Raw genomic sequence first — 14280 nt, 5'->3', positions numbered from 1 at the left:
ACCTAATCCCGCATTGGCTATTACGGAGGTGGAAGCTGTGGCACAAACGTTCGGACAAATATCAGGCTATAGACTGAATAGGCCGAAGACTCAAGTAGTGGAGAATAGATATTCTAATTGTAATGACACAAGGGTGGTTAGATCAGCAGTATATCTAGGGGTAACAATTACAGCTGACTTAGAGAAGTTGGTAGAGGGAAACCTGATCCCACTTCTTAGTAAGGTAAAAATAGACCTGGAGAGGTTGAACAATTTACACTTATCCCTGGTTGGTTATACCAATGTCATTAAAATGTTAATTTTACCTAGATCCTTTACTACTTTAGGACTATCCCCTTGTTTTTTGAGGCCATGTGGTTTAACGCATCGGAGGTAATATTAAATAGATTAATTTGGGCCCAAGGGAAGACACGAAGGGCTTATAGGTTTATCTCTCTCCCTAGAGAGAGGGGCGGTTGGGGCGCACCGGATTTTAGATTATATTATTGGGCTGCAACATTGCAATACATCCAGGGGCTGATAGGAGGGGGTGGAATTGATGTAAGAATTACCTCAAACTCTACCAATATTTATGCCACTGTCCTAGGGGATGAGTCGGAAAACTGTTTCTTGAATTGCATTGAGTTTGGGTACTATAAAAGAACGCGGTTCAAGACCGTTAGCGCGGTTTTCCATACTATTAAAGTATGGAAAGCCTTCCTCAAGAATGCTGGCTCAGGAAGACTCAACAGATATACCAAACTATATAGGAATAGGTCTTTTCCGGCTGCAGTCTTTGCTGACAGGACAATGGCGGGTTGGGCGGACAAGGGAATAGCTCAGATAGGGGATATTATGGATTCTGAGGGAGTGCTGCAGTTCACCGATTTAATAAACAAATTTGGTATTGATAGACAAGGGTTCTTCAAATATCTTCAAGTAAGAAGTTTTTTGAACAATAAAAAGGGGGGACCAGCAGGGTTTGCAGTGAATGAAATTTTAGAGAAGATTAAGATGCTGGGGGACTGCACAATCAGAAGTTTTTATGCAAGTCTGATAAAGGGGAAACCAGATGATATTGAGAAATATAGTAAGAAGTGGGCTGTGGCTCTCAGCGGGAAAGAACAGTGGTTTTTGGAGTCACTGGACCTGGGCTACACAACTCTGTGTTCGGCTCCCCTGCAATCACAACATTACAAGACCCTATATTCATTATACTTTACTCCTGCCAGAATTTCCAAATGGGGGGGTACTACAGGGACTTCTTGTTCTCGCTGTAATTTGGTGGGAGCAGATATTGTACATGTTTTCGCATCCTGTCCCCAACTGTATACCTTAATAAGAGATATAGAGGCATTTATAAATAGATCTTTAGGGATACAACTTACACTTACGCCACTGTGGATTTTACTGGGGATTAGCCCAGACTCTGAGATACCGCAGAGGAAATTTATGTTTATAGCCATGGCAGTCTATAGACTAATGATAGCTAGAGCATGGCTGGATAAGAACCCCCCAGGTTGGCAAACATGGCTGGCTAATCTATTGGCAGCATACAATTTAGAAAAGTCTATATATGAAAGGAAGGGAAAGAGAAAAAGACAGCTCGGGTTAAAAATATGGGAACCCGTTACCAGGTGGAAGGCAGGCTTCACTCAATCCTAGGCAGTCTAGTAAAGTTGATCATAGTATATGCCTAAAAATATTACTGTGGGTATTTGATTAATTGACGATTTGGAAGTATTAAGGCAATGTTTTGAGTTGTAATTGCAATGAATATGTATTGTATAGATGCTGCTAAGGAACCCATTGAATTTGATGAAATGTATGGTGATAAGATTTATTATATGTGCAAAACGGTAAAATAAAAAAGAGATTTAAAAAAAAAAAAAAAAAGAGAATGGTGGCTAGAGAACTTGCTGCACTTTCCAAAATGGTGCATTAGGAGTGATGATGGTTTTTTATGTGTTATTCGAAATGAGCATTATTAACAGGGTGCAGATCAATTAATCTATGCTCAAATTCACGTGGGTATACTGCCATGAAGTTATTGCCGCTAAAACGAATTTGCTACAACCTGTTAAAGTGTTTTTCCTGGCTTATGCCAAGTTAGACTCAGTTAGGCTTCAATGCCATCTTGTCTAAAACACATGCCACAGCATCCTGTTTACTCTCCGTTTGTAATTCTGCTGTACATAGTTCAGCAAGATGTGGAATATTTCTGATTGACATTGCTCACAAAGAAAGCCTCCTAGAGGGCCTTCTGTAACACTTTTTCAAGGACCTTCAGCTTGTGCGCAGTATTGTATTCATTCACAATGGTTCACTGCTGTTTATATAACCAGCTTGTTCTGACATCGAGAGATAACAGGAGGTCAGAAGGGCTAAAACAATATTTATGCAGTGTTAGTGTTTTTTTTTTATTTTTTATTTCTTTTATTTGCAGCTAGTAAAAGCGAACATAAATAGACAATGCATGCGAATAGAATCATCATTAATGCATATAAATGCTTGTTGATTAACATACAGAGAAATCTATATTTGTATATCTGAAAGGAGACTTTACGTGCATGAGAACGTATTTTGACCTAATTCTCACCCCATATTTCATAAAATTTCCGTAAGGCTCCTATTCTTTGCGAATATAACTTCTCTTTTGCCTTAATGCGAGGCATCTTAGCCAACCACTGCTAATATATTGAAGGGTCGGCTTCCGTCCTATCTTTGCAAGATCAATGAACTGGCAACAAGTGATGCAATAAATACATACTGTTGCTGACGAATTGGTAAAGCAAGTGAATCGGTCATACCTAAGAGCCGTATTTGGTTCGGGTACTAGATTTATCTCAAGCTTGTTGCTAAGCCACTGAAACATCTGATCCCAGAAATTTGCTAAAACCAGACACGCAAATGGGGAGCCAATCAACAATAGGATGTGTACACCTAAAACATGCTCCTGAAGAAGAAGAATATATTTTAGCAAGGTTGAAAGGAGTGTAGTAGAGGTTTCATTTCGAAAGAAAAGCTATAAGTTTAAAATTAGCACCCCTATCCCTCGGCTTTCTTTTATGTAAAAATTTCGACTAATCAGATCTATATGTGGATCTGAGAAAGGTTGAAGGTTTCTTACAAAATTCCTAAACTCAAAAAATGAGAAAATTAATAAAAGTGGAAGTCCTGCATAGGATTGTTTAATTTGATTCCAGGATTTGATTTGATCGTCTTCAAAGAGATCCTTAAAACAATTTACTCCTAATCTCTTCCAAGCTGGTATGATCCTAAAGCTGATTTGAAAGCCTATCTCTCTACTTTGAGAGATTAACATTTCGGGATGGAAGGCGGTAAACTGATATTCCTGCTTCACATGAAAAAACCTATCAGAGATAATTTGGAGAGTCTTCTATCTGCTTCGCTTTGGGAGCCTTGGAATTTTAATAAAAGGAGCAAGGTGAGAGACGTATTCCAAAGCCTTTTGTTCCAAATAAAAATTGGTGCCCTGATCACTTCTAATAAGTGACCTTATACACCATCAAAAAATGCAGCTTGATAATATTTTTTTAAATGAGGTAGTGCAAGTCCACCATCAATAATCAGTTATTGTAAAGTTTCAAATTTCGTGCAAGGTTTCCTGCCAGACCAGATAAAATACCGAACCATTTGGTCTACCTCGTGAAATATTTTTGAAGGCACTTTGATTAATAGATTTGAAAAGACAAAAAGAAACAAAGGCAGAATCATAATTTTGACAACCGCTATTCTGCCTATCAAAGAGACTGGTAAATTCTGCCACTTTTTAAAAAGATTTCAGGCTTCCATAAGTGTACTTTCATAATTTAGCTGATATAGCTGGAAAGGATCCTGTGAGACATATATCCCTAAGTATCTAATTCCTCAGCATTTCTGATGGAAGGACCTGGTCAGAGCAATTGAACAGAAGAATTTCAGATTTGGAATGGTTGATCTTGTATCCACCCAGATCGGAGAACAATTTGATTTTTTTTAAAGATATTCAAAATGTTATGTTGCTCGGCGGACAAATATAGAATTAGGTCAGCTGCAAAGACTTTAAGTTTGGGAGAACCCGGAAGGGGTGCTCTAATTTGCAGATCTTGACGTAGTAAAGACGCTAGAGGCTCTATAAATAGCGCAAAAAGTACTGGAGACAGTGGGCACCCTTGCTGAGTGCCGCGTTTTATTTGTATTGTGCCCACCATTTGGGAGTTTATTATAATCTTTGCTTCGGCATTATTATAGAGATTGTTTAGTAATTTCACAAATTCTAAGGGGAAATTAAATTTTCTTAAAATTGCAAATAAGATTTTCCAAGAAACTAAATCAAAAGCTTTTTCAGCGTCAATCATAATTATCGTGGCCGCTATATCTTTTTGTATGTAATAATTGATTGCCTGGATTAAAAAGTTGGTATGACTTGCCAACATTCTACCAAGCAGAAAACTGGACTGATCTTCATGGACCACCGATTGGACGGCAAGGGTAATTCTTTGTGCCATTAATTTGGTGAACAATTTATAATCCCTATTTAGCAAGCTGATCGGGCGATAAGAACCAGGATTATTGGGTGGTTTCCCTTTTTTGATGAAACTTATAATAACTGCTTCGGAAAAGGATTTCGGGAGATAATTTTCTCTTAAAATCATGTTAAAGAGTTCGACTAAAATTTCCGTTAATTAAGGCAGAAAGATCTTATAAAATTTGGATGGAAAACCATCACAACCGCATGCTTTGCCATTAGCGGACCCCCTGATCGCCTCCTGAACTTCAATAGTAATTGGAGCCATTACACGTGTTTGCTGAAGATCATTGATTTTGGGTAATTAAATAGGATTGAGAAACTCTTCTATGAAAGAAGAAGGGGTTAAAGATGGAGGTGAGTATATTGTCTTGTAATGAGAAAGAAAAACTGTTCCAATATCTGCCATTTGGTCTACTACTTCATTTCTATTTTCATCGAAAATAGTTTTGATTGTTGCTTTATTAGTTCTCTTTTTTAAAGACCATGCTAGAAGCTTAACATCATATTCACTTTCCTCATAGATTTTCTGGAAGCATGTATTTTGATTAACTATGATAGTGGACGTGTATGAAGCCTTTAAATCGGTTTGTGCTTTATCCAAATTGTTTTTTGAGGTTAGGGAATCGTCTATTAAATGTCTGTGGACTGCTTGATCTAGGTTGTGCTGTAGCGCCAGAGCAGTTGCCCTTCTTGATTTAGTTATATTAGACTTGTATGAAATGATATCGCCTCTTATATTATCTTTACAAGCTTCCCAGACAAAAATAAGGGGAGCAGACCCCTTATTTTTCTCTAAAAACTCCTTAATTTTTATTTGCATACTCGTGACCCATTCTTCCTCAGTTAAAAGAGTCTTATCTAAAGTCCAACGAGGATGCTTGCGTCTAGCTAAGTTAACCTTGATTTCTACTACCGGGACGGAGTGATCTGAAAATGGATTTGCAAGAATATAGCTCTCACTTCCCAGTAATGTGAGATTTAAAAAAAATCAATTCTTGATGCAGAGTTGTATCTTTTCGAAAAACAAGTATATTCTCGTGTCTGAGGATGCTGAATTCGCGAAGGATCTAAGAGAGCAAATTCCTGTATAAGGGTGGCGACACATCTTGCAACTCTGGGTTTATCTTGAGCCTTTGAGCCTTATTCTTTCGCGAAGAGTCGAGCTGTAGATTCTGAATTACGTTGCAATCTCCCCTATAATAATATGACCTGGAAGTGAAGAAAGAGCTTCTTGAAGACCCTCCAGTGCGAACATGTCACCCAGAATTGGACCATAAAAACTAACTATCTGGAAAATTTGATTACTCGTCTTCCATTTTATAATAATCCATCTAGCGTTAGGATCTTTTTGAATTTAAAAAATTTCCCCAGCACAGTGATGCGTAGACAATATTGTTACCCCTCTAACAGTGGTTCCTGCAGAAGCAAATGAAGCTCGGTAGCTTGCAGGAAAATTTAGCTCCTTTTAAATGTGTCTCCTGAAGTAGGATAATCTGAATTTGTGCAGAGACCAACCATTGTTGCATGGCCTTCAATTTAATCTGGTTGTTAGCCCCATTGATATTGCATGAAGCCAATCTAATAATTTGTTGTGTAGACATGTGGATTTTGAATTCTGCCACAAAGATAGAAGTCAAAATTCTAAATGATTTTATCTCTTAGTGGAAAAAAAATCAGAAATAATGAGCAAACATTTTATTAACTGCAATTTTTCTATTTTTATCCCTGACCCAAACATCCTAGTGAAACATCCCCCCACCCGACCCCCCCCCCTTTAAATGCCCAAACCATCATGGGCAAAAAGGGTTTACCTCCAATCCCCTTGTGCCCCTACACCCCTTAAGTGAGTACTGTAGTATGGTACTCAAAGCTTGTCACCTGTAGGAGGAGTGGATGGCTCAGAAGAAAGAAAGAAAGAAAGAGAAAGAAAGAAAGAGCCCCTGTTCCTTTTTACCCGCCACCCTGCTTAATTAAATGTAGAAATTCTTTAGCTTGATCTACAGATAGGAAAACATGTGTACGTCCTTTGTACAACACTCTTAATTTCGATTGTTGCATAATTCCAGCACGTGCCTCCGCCTTCTTAAATTCGTTGATCAATCCCACAAACTCTCTTCGTCTTCGAGCCTCAAATATCGACATATCCAAAAAGATCCGAAATGAAAAGGTCTCCGTTGTTGAGAAGTATTTTTTGGAGATAGCCTGAGAAAGAATCTTTTCTTTTATTCGCACGTCTCCAAAGCTGGCCACTATAGTCCGAGGATATTTGGCGTTGGAAGAACGCATTGGGCGAACGCGATGAGCCCTGACGATCTTCCCCCACAGCTGCCTTATCTACCAATACGTGTTTGTAGATCAGAGATCAACTTTAAAGATGAAGATCCGGCTTCTGGTTCGTCTGGAATTTCTACAAACCGAAGGTTGGTGCGTTGTGCCCTATTTTCAACATCATCAGTTTTAATTTGGAGTTCTTCGAGATCTGACCGCATCTTGTTTAGTGTTGTACCTTGAGTTGTAGAGGAGTCCTCCACATAAGAAATTCGAGACTCCGCCTTCGTCATGCATGAAGAAATTTGGAGGAGGCTATTAATCTGTGCAAGCTGCTCATTAGTTTTTATATGAGACTTTGCTTGCGACATTTTGATGTCCCATAATTCAATTAGAATTTGCTGCAGTTTTGCCTCTGTTGGAAGGGGCTGAGGAGGCGGTGCCGATAGTGGAGGTGATTCAGAACATACTGAGAATGTGGGATTAACTATTGAAGATGTGGTGGATGTTGTAGGAATGGGCGTGGCTAAATCTTGCTGAATGATTACATTCTGGCTTGAGGACTGAGAGGGATCAGATATCTGCTTTAGTGATGTTTGAGATAATAATAACTTGGTAGTTGCTTGAGGCAACTGCGCAGACGCATGGATATCGGTTTGTGGATCTTTTAAGGTGGCCGAGGAAAATAAAGGATAGGGTTGCTTCTCTTTGTCCGGCCTAGTTGATGTAGTTACCAGTGCAAGGATTATAGGAAGGCTGGTGACATCGACTGGCACGGAGATAGAGATGGCTAATGTACTTGTTGTAGTTAGTGAAGTTGGTATAATTGGTGTAGTTCCTGAGAGAGGAGATACAGTACCGGAGCTCGAACTAGATTCTAATCTAGCATTGTGCTGCTGAGACATATTGTACCAAAGCACTTCCTGATGACGAGACTGCTTATCTTACATTAGAGGCTGCTTCCTGCGTTTTTTGATGTGCCACCGCACTGCTATCTGTAGTGGCAGCTTTGTCAGTCTTATCCCGTGAGATTGCGTCGAACAGATCCTGTTTTCATAGAGGAATCCCTTGAGCTATGCTTCATTGATTGTGCCTGATTATCAAACAGATTGGCAAACGAGCTGTCTAATTACTACTATTATAACAAATTCAGTAGTGGGTTAGATATGATGGCCGCAAGCCACACCCATGCTACACAGACCACTTTCGCTGCACACCGCATCAACACCCAGCCTAAGATAGGGCCTATAGATGTACCCCAGGTCTCATAGATTTATTTCGTACCAGATTTTTTTCTCCCTTTTCTTCAGTTCGTCTCTTCGGCTGGTCTTCCCCTCAGTTTCCTTTTGCTTTCTATTCTTATTTGTTTTTCCTCGCCCACTGAGATTGTAATTACACTCGACTCTCTCTCTGCCCCAAAACTTCCAGGGTCGAGGTCAGCATGTATAACGAAAATAGCATATATAACGCATATATAATGCTTATAGCTGGTGAGCAAAAGAGGGGAACTGCAGATAAAGGAGCTGAGCGCATAAATAAGGAGGCACCCGCAGGAGCTGGTAGTAGAGATAGCCACGTAATAAGCGGGAATATAAATATAAATATTACAGGCTCTATGTTTTCAAAGTCTGTAGCTGATACTGCTGCCGCCAAAGTGTTTTGGAATAGCACCCCTGTTCGACCCAAGTGTTGCAAGCTGCACTTCCTGCTCCTCCGCTCGCCAAAACAAGACCAGGGCAGCGCTTCGGGGCTAATCTTTGCGGCCCCACTCGAGGTCTTTGTTCGAGAGAAGAAAAGTGCCTCCAGCCGCAACCCGCTGCTCTAATATGCTTGAATCTACGGATTGAGGCTGGATCGCGGCCATGGCACCCACTCCAGCTCCTACGAGCAAAAGCACCGAGCGGTTACTACTCCAAACTTGGCTGCCCGGGGTACCTCGTACGCTCTTGTCTTGCTCCTATTTTGCCCTCATCACTCAGATAGTTCAAGAAATCCGTACTTTCTCCGTTTTTGGATTAAAGAAACAAAGGCTCACTGAAACGTGAACACCATCGCCACCGCTTCTCCTACCACCGGAAACAAGCTAGCTGCGGAGCATGACGTGAGCTCCTCGCAGCCATTCGCCACCAACAATCCCTCTTCAGCAGTGGGTTCGTGTTGTGGTGGTAGTGTTATGTGACAATTTAAAAATCTGTAATTTGATTTCTTGAAAAAGTAATTATTTGTTCATGATACAATGAGTTATTAGTCTTGAGGTTTTTTTTAATGGAGAAATTGGCTATAAAAACCCTTGGATTTGGGGTGAGCCAGATAATTTGGGTCTATGTTAGGGGTGCTTCTTGATTTCTTGCTGTACGTTTAAGGCTTGGCCTATTATTGATTTTGCATTGTTTCTTTTTACTGAGAGCCTTCATGGCAATGGTTTTATGATTTTAAATGTTATTCTCTGCATCTGTACTTTACTATTTCTTTATTGTATCTTTTACATTTCTTGTGATAAGTCTTCATGGTTTTCCTTAATTCTACTCTCCAACTCACCTTTAGAGTCAGTTCTTTCTTTGTTTCACTGCATTTTAACACTGTCCCTAATCTACCCAAGTCCTGGGCACGCCATTGAGGTACAGGTTTTTTAGGGGTACAGTGCATCCCCAGGAACACAAACAATATGTACCATATTGGACCCCGCTGTACCGATTTCAGTGAGTAATTAGGGTTGGGGTCTTGGTGGTGTGCTCCAGGAGGAATCTCCTGCAGCCTTTACTCAGTCTCTGGCACCGCAGCTTTCTCCTCCTTGGCACCAGCTGGGCTGCAGGGCCTTGTCGGGCGAGATGGTCTCCTGACTGGGGGTCTTTTGGGAGCAGCCCCAGGTCCTCCACAGCAGACCACTCTCCTTCTCTTCACTCCGTATCTACCTAGGTGTTTGCCACTAGTAGGATGACTGTGTGCAGCAACAAGAGCAAGAGTGATGTTCCTAAGGCACCCAAAACAGTACCACTCTACAGAGGTCCCAGGGTCCCCCCATCCTCCCCGGTCCCCAACATGTCAACCCATTACAGGTCCTGGGAGGAGAGTTGGGTAGCTGGTCTAACCAGCCACGGACAGAGTGAACACAGTCCAAGAGTATAAGCCCTACTATCCCAACTCCTGACAGAAGTGCACAAGCCAGGCTAGTCCTTCTGGCTCCTTTCGAGCTTTCAGACCCCCTGCAGGGACTTAAAAAGGGAAGCAGCAGTCTCCCTCTGAGTGGTGAGGCTCGGAGAAATAGACCACATTTAAGTATGTTATGAAATCCAGGTAGGTTAAAATTGACTTCATATTTGACTATTTGCATTCCAGGCCCACCAATTTGTATGCAGGCGGAGACTGAGGATACAGTTAAACACAATTTACACACTTATATTGCACAGTGAAAAAACATTACATTGCAGTTCATTTTGGTCTCTATTTAAATCGTACTCATTTTATTTTTGGCCTATTTGTCACAGTGCCTAATGTTTATATTTTCTGGGCAGAATTCGACAACACTCCTCCTTGTTCAGCCGTATTTCATGAGGTGGGCACTGATGGTTGCTGCTTAAAAACATTTTCCACAGCGAATTACTGTAGATGAAATGTCATTACGGGGCCCTTCACCACAGCAGAGGTTCAAATAACAAAGGTTTGAAAAGTAAAAAACTGGGGTTTTTCACAGTTTGCAAATAGACTTCCTAAAATACATATTGTGTCTTATGAAAAACGATTTCCTTCAACCGGCAAATTAAACACTACGCTGCATAGATAAGTATTCATCCTCTTGGTGGAACCCTTTGTTTCTCTTTGCTTTCTTCAACTTTCTCCTCTCTTGCATTTATTTTCCTCCTATTCTGAAATCCCCAAATCCAGGATATAAAACGTGCACATTCTTACAACAAAGTTATAAGTGAATAATTCCATTGTTTTATGTATCTGTTTCATGAGGCTTATATTATAGTTAGGGCTCCCGGTTTTATGGTATTTATTTTTTGGTCATTTCCGTCTGTTTTTATCCATTTTTATTTTGTTTTAATTTTATCTGTATATATCCATATTTATTTTGTGTCTCGTGGAAAAATTAAGCTGAAATTAGTATATTTTCAAATTCATTCAACCAATAAATATGTGCTTATGCTTGAATGTCTGCCAGGTTTCAGTGCTGTGAACATCCGCAGAAGATAAATCAGTGCATTATATGAAAATATGTGAATTTCAGTATCAACCTTGTGCATATCTACTGCTGTTAAAGCCTCGTTACTAACATTCCTTTCTTTTTTAACCCCCTTATCTATCAATCTACATATCTATTGGCCCGGCAGTCATGGCAAATAGTGTTTAGAATTACTCAAAAAGCACCCCAATTTCCGTTTTTATCCACATTTTTTAAAAATAAATACAGACAAAAAAAAAATGTTTTCTGTCTGTATTTATCTGTAAAAATCTGTAAAAACAGAAAACAGGGAGCCTTAATTATAGTTTAACTAGTGAAACTGGATATTTCTTCAAACAGACATGCTCTTCTCTCTTACCTCCTTTTATTGTTTATTTGCATTTTCTTTCTTTGTTGCTATGAAGTATATAGCGTCTGCTGTGAAACTTCCGTGACCACACCCTGCAACATACCTCAACTTTAAGCAATTATTTTATTGTTCTTTCGTTCAATGCACCACCATCCCATTTGATCGAGATCTCAATAAACACCTATTGATTCATCACTTATCATGTTGAGGATCTCTCTCATGCTATAATGCCGGATGCCTAGAGTCACACACTTCTCCAGGATGAGTCTCAGGAGAAGTTAGACAGTTATTCTCCCCATCCCAGTATTTCTCCCATGTTCCCCACTCTCTTGTATGTTTCTTCAGGCATCTCCAGGCCTTGTATACTGGCCTCTCATGCACACAGCAGAGGACCATCTGGGCCCACGAGGCACACATTGAGTCGCCTGCCGCCATAGGAGTGCTATGTCTCTTTTGGCAATTACTAGACCTACTCTCGGCAGCGTCCTTTATGCACCTGTGAATCCCTCCTCATCCACCAGTAGAAGGGCTGTTTTGGGGGTTAGGTCAATGTGTCGCCCCACAGCAACCCCCAGCGTCGATTCCACTGCTTCCCAGAAAGGTCTCAACTTTTGTTCGTCATTGGAGTGAACTTTGTATTTTTGATCTCTTCTGTTTCACTGAAAGGTTTTAAAATTTTAAAAAGCTACCAAATTATTACAAGACCACATAACCTCAGTAACAATTGATATAACAATTGCAGTAAATAAGAATATCGTTTTTTTGAGTTTGATCACACTCTAACATAAATGTGCTTGATCTGAATAAGTGTGGTCATCTATCTCTGAAACTAAAAATGCCAGTAGAATCCCCTGAGTCAGAATCCTTATACGTGAAGTTATTTTGTGGACTTTTCATACCACGGGCAGCTCTGGCTTCCCCAACCCTCTGGTCCCTGGTTATAATATCTGGGAAAAGAAGGAAACTTGGGTCAGGGTGGCTGAGGATCCTCACAACAGCCACTCAAGTTACCAGGAAGAAAACCGGCAACAGTTATTTACTTGTGAAAAGTGCGAGATTGATCATGGATCATAGTTACGCATTGTGGACCTATGTGGCAGTATATTACTTGTACCCGAAATAAAATTGAGGAGCAAGCCAATAAAATTGCAAACCAGGAGATAAAAACGGATGCGGGGGGTAACACAATTTAAATATTTTGTATAGGCAACAGTAAGAAAGAAACAGGAGCCCGTAGAGGTTGGCTCAATTAGAACAGTCTAGAGAGTGACAACCATTTTGTAAAGTGATCCCAATAACTGCTATGGGGCTGATGTTTTTTTGTATGGACCCCTAGGGGGTCAAGATGGCAAACAGGCATGCATAATTGCTTGAGTAACTTAAAGTCTCATGAAAACAGTTATTTTGGCATTGCAATTGAAGGCCCACATCGGTTGCAGCCAATGTAGATAGGATGAATTAAGAATTATGGTCCCCTCAGGAAACACTATTCCAACCGGGCAATAGCGTGCACCTGCTGAGCAGCAATCAATGAAGGAATGTCAATGTTGGGAGAACCGGTGAGTAAAAATGCATCCCTTTCTGACAGAAATAGACAAAAGCACACTCCAGAAGGCTTCGGCCTATGTGGAGGGTGTTTCTGGTTGGAGAGTGGAAGTGTCTCTGTCATGGAAATAGAGAGAGAACAGTTGAGAAGGGACAACCGAAAATAAGGGACAAAGATTAAAAGTATTGACTTAGCAATTTCAGAGAACAAATCAAGAAAATGTGTATATATAAAACATACAATACCAGAATAGTCATATTAGACAGTTGTTATTCTAGAATGTTTAAATTATGCAAAGGACAAGGGGGCACATGCATCAATCCCGCATTTTGCGACTTCTAGATAGCGAATTTTACTAATTTGCTATTTAGAAATCGCAAAATGCAATGCATGTAGGAATCGCAAAAAAAATGCTATTCCTTAAAATTCCTTAATTGCGACTCGCAAAATGCAAGTCGCAATTAATCAATTGATTCCCATTCATTCCTATGGGCCTAGAGGCCCAAAGGAATCAATGGGAATTGCATGCGCAATTTGCAAGTACTCTATAGGTACTCGCAAATTGCGCATGCAATTTCAAGGGTGCAAGAGTTCCAAAAGGATACCCTGTTGCACCCCTGAAATTCCATTTTTTTGCACATGCTGCACACACGCATGTGTGTGTGTAAAATGTGACTTTGAAAAATGAACTTTAGTGCATTTTTCAAAGAAATCGCAAATTTCCATCAACTATAGTTTGATGGTAATTTGCGATTCCTGATAGCGAAATCGCGATAATTTTTTATTTAATGCATTGCATTTAAGGAATCTCTGTTGGCAATTCCTTAAATGCAATCGCAAGTGAAGCAATTGCAATTTTAGCGATTCCTTAGGTTGCGATTTTTGCATTTTGGATGATGCATCCCAAATGCAAAAATTGCAGTCGCAAAGGGGCAGATTCTGCGGATCTGCCCCTTTGCAACCGCAAAAAGCAATGATGCATGTGCCCCAAAGACTACGTGTAAAATTAGGATATAGGATAATACATTTACCACAAGGGAAATCATTTTGTAAAATGTGATGAATAAAAGAAGCACAAGAAAAATTGTAAATAATAAATTATTCTACGTACATGCAAAGGGCAAGACCCATGTTCTTGCAGTTATTGAAGATTGTATAGAATAATCATTGTGCTTTGACAACTAGAATAAATCATGAGTTGTGAGACCATATTCCTGTCACAATGAATAAAGAGAGTGGTTTGAAGTAATTACAAAATCTCAACCTAACGCACAGAGGCAGAGTTGGGGAATGGGATCGATGTGTTATGACACTGATTTTAGAAGGTCGCTTGTAACCTCTATTGCCCATCTTTATATATGTAGCTTCTATTCGCCACTTGTTATGCAGTGTTTTTTGTTGTGTCAGGTTCTGTGCATGTG

The 14280-nt window shown here is 40.0% G+C and overlaps 1 protein-coding gene across 5 annotated transcripts in view; it reads left to right on the top strand.

Moving 5' to 3' along the window:
- Nucleotides 1-14280, top strand: part of SARDH (sarcosine dehydrogenase) — a 613955-nt gene that overhangs the window by 349463 nt on the left and 250212 nt on the right. The gene's annotated exons all lie outside the window — the stretch shown is intronic.

This window comes from Triturus cristatus, chromosome 1_2 (genome assembly GCF_964204655.1).
Source record: "Triturus cristatus chromosome 1_2, aTriCri1.1, whole genome shotgun sequence".
NCBI lineage: Eukaryota > Metazoa > Chordata > Amphibia > Caudata > Salamandridae > Triturus > Triturus cristatus.
Note: the sequence above shows the minus strand (reverse complement) of the source record. Positions and strands in the feature narration are given on the sequence as shown.